The sequence below is a fragment of the Pteropus vampyrus genome, unplaced genomic scaffold (genome assembly GCF_000151845.1).
Source record: "Pteropus vampyrus isolate Shadow unplaced genomic scaffold, Pvam_2.0 Scaffold192, whole genome shotgun sequence".
NCBI classification, from domain to species: Eukaryota; Metazoa; Chordata; class Mammalia; order Chiroptera; family Pteropodidae; genus Pteropus; species Pteropus vampyrus.
This window is the reverse complement of record NW_011888973.1, coordinates 1,951,039-1,956,291: the sequence shown is the minus strand read 5'-3', so window position 1 is coordinate 1,956,291 and position 5,253 is coordinate 1,951,039. Positions and strand designations below refer to the sequence as shown.

Genomic DNA, 5,253 nt, shown 5'->3' with positions numbered 1-5,253 from the left:
TGGAGCAGAGGGAAAGAGGCAGACGCGGGGGGAGCTGTGGGCCAAACACCTTTCTTCGACAGTCCTAAGCCACTGGCTTCCAGGGGGTGCTAGACCCAAACCACAGGGTTCCAGATGGCATTCTGGAACAAGGCTGAGCTAATTTTCTGAAGGCAGAAGTGTCTCGGCAAGGTGACAGCAGGAGAGCCAGGTGGCTCTGTCCACAAAGGTGAGGGGAGCTGGAAAGGCCGGGCTGGAGCCACTGTGTCTCACGGGAGTCCCGCCAAGGCTGTGCCTGCGGTGCCCCAGAAACTGAGATGGCCTCCCGCTGTGAGCCTGAAACCTGGCCAGCGGCGAATCGCCAGGCAGCAGACTGGTGCCCAGGGCCTCTGCAGCAGTCCACCTGTATCTGTGGCTGGAGAAAGCCTTTTTCACAAAGAGGGGAGAGGGAACTTCTTGCAATTTTTTGCCTCCCCCCTGGGTTCCCTTATTTTAATCTTTTCCCAACTTGCTCCGCTGAGTCCTGTCTGCCACACCTGTGCATGGCTCTGTCTTCCCACCACACTTTCCAGCTGCTTCCTTAAAACACACCTTCACTGGGGGGACAGAGTGAGACGATCATTGGCCGTGGACACAAACGTTTTGGAATCCTGACTCAGCCCCGTGGTGGTGTTGCGATCACAGACAAGTAATTTAACCATGCTGCGCCTGGCCGTCCTCGTCTATAAAAAGAAGTTAATAAGGCCACTGGTGACATGTGGCAGAACCGTGGGAGATTCTATGAGAAGTTTGCTGGCTGCCCGATCCTGAGTCCAGAAGCTGCGCCCCCCACCCCCAGCCCACCAGCATTGATGTCTTGGCAGCCAGGTCTCTTTCTGAAGCAAGTGCGCCACTCCTTGCTGCCACCGATCATCCTGTGACATCTGTCCTTGAGCACGAAGAACAGACAGGGCCTCGAGGAGCTGAGTGGGGCCTGGTTCAAGCACAGATCTACTGCCTCCTGCTGCTCACGCTCTGCTCGTGCAGCCATGAACACGGGTCTCTGCCTCCAGACTCGGTCATCCCGAGTCCCGCCATCATAGCCTAAGGCCAACCAACTACGAGGGGCAACATTGTGCCCCTGCCAGCGTCGGTCCCAGCAGCTGCCGTACACCCAAGCTTTACCCGGCACTGCGTGGGCGCTTATTTGTGATAGGAAAACTCATGAAAGCAGAGGGGTAGACACTGACCGTACGTGAGCGGTCGCACGCTGGTGGGGAATGTCACATAAATAGTGTGTGCCCTGACCTGGATCTCCACTAGGAAGTGCCGGGAAGTTTCCATTTAGTCCTTCCTCTTTGTCCCTGTCCACGTTTAGACGTCGATGAAGGAAAATAAAAGAAAAGGTAAGAAAAGGACAAAACTCAAGCACCAAAGCTTCTCTTCTCCGTGCGCGTCTGCCATGGCTCTTTACCAGCTTAGGCAGGGACCGTTAGACCGTTAGGCCTGGCAAATACAGTTAATAATATACTATAAAGACGGGCTAATGTCAGTGTCAGGGAGAGTTTAGAAATGTCACCTCCACAAGGAACAGTTTTCTAGGTATGCATCCAGGTTGGTAACCTAGAAACAAACTTTTCAGTCGTACATGGGCTGAAACTCCCACACAATATAAATATCGATGAACCTCCTGAATTGAAAAGACTGCATTACAAACTAATCCCATTCCAGGCAAAGGCCAAATGAAGCCGAAGGTTGAAAAACTGCCATGACTGAGAGAGAAAAAGATTCGACTGTAAGATGTTGGCTTTGGGGCTGAAACGCAGGGGGAACGTCCATGGAGAGGCCCAGAGTCCACGCGGCCTTGCAGTTTCGAGGCCTGGTGACAGGCACCGCATGCCAAGACCCTCCTTGTCAGGGGAAGATGGAGCAGAAAGGAGTGGACGAGAACCAGCCCGAAGAGATTTCCAGATCTCTAGCGATTTGAACGCAATAAGTGACGGTCACAACAGGTTGTATGACCCGTTGAATAAACAGGAGTTCACAAGTCCATACCAACGCGGGACAGACAGACACAGGAAGGGGAGCTCCTCCTGGAAGTGGACTGCCAGCTGATAAATGCAGACTAAAAAGGGACGTGTCACGACGTTGACACTGACGGACAGACTCCTGACGCCTTCACGCAAATTAGATAAGCACCGTGGGGTCCAAACAGCTGAAGTGGGGACAGCAGGGCCCGCTCCAGCGCTGTGTCCAGGGCCACGCCTTCTGACGTGCGGGCCACACCAAGGGGCGAATGTTTTGAATACTGCCTCTGGGTGGTGGGGTTTTGTTGTTATTGGTTTGCTTTTTCTTTTTTAATTTACTCCAGAAATGTTTCAATATTTTCTTTGGCCCTGTAACTTCTGAAATCTCACAAGAATGCGGCTCACGCGAGCCTCCTTCCTTTCGTTGTGCTGGGCCCCCCACCCCGGGGACCGTCCTGTGGGTGTGGGAAGTCACCCCGATGCTCTGCTCCAGGAAGGCTTCTTCCGGTTTTGATACCCGTCCAGCCTGCGATCGGATGAGACTTCTTTCCTTAGGGAATTCGCCTGGGACTGCCAAGTCCGCAGACTCTCTGGTTCACTTCCAGAAAACGCTGCACAGTTAGACAGAAGGCTATGCCCCCCGCCCCGCGCCCACCGCCGGCACCCGCAGCCCCCACGCTGCACCCACGCGTGTCCCCAAGCCCAGCGCGTCCCCCACGCCCCGCTCCCGCGCGGCCGGCCCTTCCCGCCTCCCTTCCACAGCTCTCACGCGCGCCCTGTCGCCACGTCACTGCCACGACCTGGGGACCTTTCCGCCCCAGCGGCCGTTGTGTGTTCCGACTTCTCTGACCCGCAGGCGCTCTCGCCTGCTCGTTTTGTTTTCCAAAATTGCACAGACCCGCCCTTCGCGTCCACAACGCTGTCGGTGGTGTTCAAAGCCCTCTAGAAAGCAGCCCTGGTCCGGTTTCCGGATTCGTGGGACAGCAGCCACTGTCGCCACCAGCACCTCATATGCCAGTCCCTGCGTGGCCCGCCGCTCCGGACACCGTGGGCTCTGCGGGGGGGATGACCTTTGTCCCCACCTGTCCTGCAGGATTAACTCACACTTACCTCCTCTGTAAGCCGTCTCGGGCCCCTCCCTTAGCCACACTCCCTCCCACCGACCTCTGCGTGTGTCACTCTCACCTGCAGACGCCCTCATGTCACTCTCTCTCCCTAGGCTGTGAGCTTTTGCCGGCAACAAACTCTCCGCCTGGCTGCTCGGACAGCGGCCCGTGCGTCACACAGCACTTATCACGTGATCTGAGACATGGAGGGAGAGGCGGCTCCGAGATGGAACATCCTCGGGTGAGAAGGTCGAGAAGAGCCAGAGAACCAGAACCGGCCCCTGCCCGCTGTTGATCCTGGAGGAGTGACCGACCGTACTTGAGGCTTGCGGAGACCTCGCATCTCCGCATCTCAGAACGCAGCAAGAGGCGAAGCGGCCTGGTCAGAGCCCTCGGCCTGGTTTTACCCTCGAGCTGCCCGCAGAGTCCGCTGTCAGCTCATGCCCCGTGGGTACCGTCGAGGGAGTTCCACCGGGCAGGGGGCCGCTCCGCTCCCCGAGGCCTGCAGAGTAAGCGCAGGAGGCCACCGCACCACCCCAGGGCCTGGTCGTCGTCCCCCCAGACTATTTCAAATGGTTTAGTCCCGGGCACTTGAGAGCTGGATACCGTCAGTCTCCCAAGCCCACCCCAACCCTGCAGGCGAGGAGAGAAAAAAAAATCCGTTTAAATCGAACCTCCGCTACCAGTATTCCAATATCTTTTTTTTTAATCAAGCCAATGAAATATTTTAAGAATCAAATGATCAATTATTTTATTTATTTTCTTTGATAGGAGAAAATGATGGAACCCTTAAAGAGAAAGTAAAATTTTAAATAGGCCTCAAGTGGTAGAACTTCAGAGTTTACACATATAGAGAAAATAAAGTAAAGAAAACTTAGAATTTTTTAGAACGTGAGTGTAAATGTTAGTCATCCGCCAGGGGCCCCTGCTTGTTCTCTCTGGTGGCACCTGCCTCCCTCAGCACACTTGGACCTCCTGATGCAAGACGCTTGTTCGCATTCCAGTCATAACATCCACATTCCGGGCCCAGGGAGACAAAGGCAGGAAAGGGCTGTGCCTCCTGCTTTCAGAACGCTTCTCGGAAGTCGCGCCCACACTGCACTCACGTCCCACTGGTGCGACACGCCCGCATAGCCACGCCTCGCCGTGACAGGCGTGCCGGGAAACGCAGTCTGGCCTAGGTGGCCGTGCGCCCAGCCAAAAATCCTGAGTTCGTTCATTGCACAGACGCTGGATACTGCCAGCAGCGGTGGGCACAGGGAGTAAAATCCATGGCTAATTCATCCGTGTGAGGTCCGCAAAGGGAGGACTGTGAAGACGTAAGCGGGAGATGTTTCTACACGAGAAGAGGTGGTGGAGGCCTAGGAGGACCCGGGTGAAGCCAGCCCACCCAGAGAGGCCTAGACACACGGACTTGCAGGCGGAAAGATGGGGCTGCTGACTCCAGGGGAGCACTCAGGGACGCGGAAAACATGCAGAGGGCTTCGTAATGAGGAGTTTGCAGTGTAGACCCTCGGTACGGGGTACCCGCAACATCCTCCGCGAGTCTCCACGCGTCGTTCCTGTGTGCGGGAAGAGCCGGAACTGCGGGATCTGCTTTTTGCGAGGCACCGGGTCGGGCGTGCTGGGCACAGCTGCTTGAAAAGCGGAGTTTGCACGTCGCCTTGCGGGGGCGGGCGACGCGCGCACGGAAAGGTTCATTCGCTCCTGCTCGAGCGGAGAGATGGCTCTGGGCCTGGTCACGCCGTGTGAAAATCGGGCACGGAGACCGTCTCCGGCCCACGCTGTCCACAGGCGAGTCGGGGCTCCCTTCTGGAGTCTCCGGGCGGGGCGGGAGCCGCTGCGGGGCGTCGGGGCGCGTGTGGCCGCGCTGCCCAGAGCTGCCGGCAGGGGGCAGTGTGAGCGCCCACGTTCTTCCTCTTGCGCATTAGGAAGGCGAGGGGCGCGACGCGCAATGACACCTCCGGATCGGCGGCCGTTGCGTGGCGCTAGTGGAAGTTTCCCTGGAACTGGGGGCTTGTCCGTTTCCGTCCTTCGTGGAGCCTCGCTGGCTTTCCGCTGGGAGTGAGGGAGCGCGAGCCGGCACTGCGCGTCTGAGCAGACGGAGTCTCGTGGGTGGTGGGGACAACATGAGGCGGGAATGACCGCGTGAGGAAGACACC

At 57.2% G+C, this 5,253-nt stretch overlaps 1 protein-coding gene across 1 annotated transcript in view; it reads left to right on the top strand.

Moving 5' to 3' along the window:
- The first annotated feature begins 1,102 nt into the window (after positions 1 to 1,102).
- Positions 1,103 to 5,253, top strand: part of LANCL2 (LanC like 2) — a 35,039-nt gene continuing 30,888 nt past the window's right edge. Inside the window, exon 1 of the mRNA XM_023537473.1 lies at positions 1,103 to 1,107. The gene's annotated coding sequence lies outside the window, so the exon portion shown is untranslated. The remainder of the gene's footprint in view (positions 1,108 to 5,253) is intronic.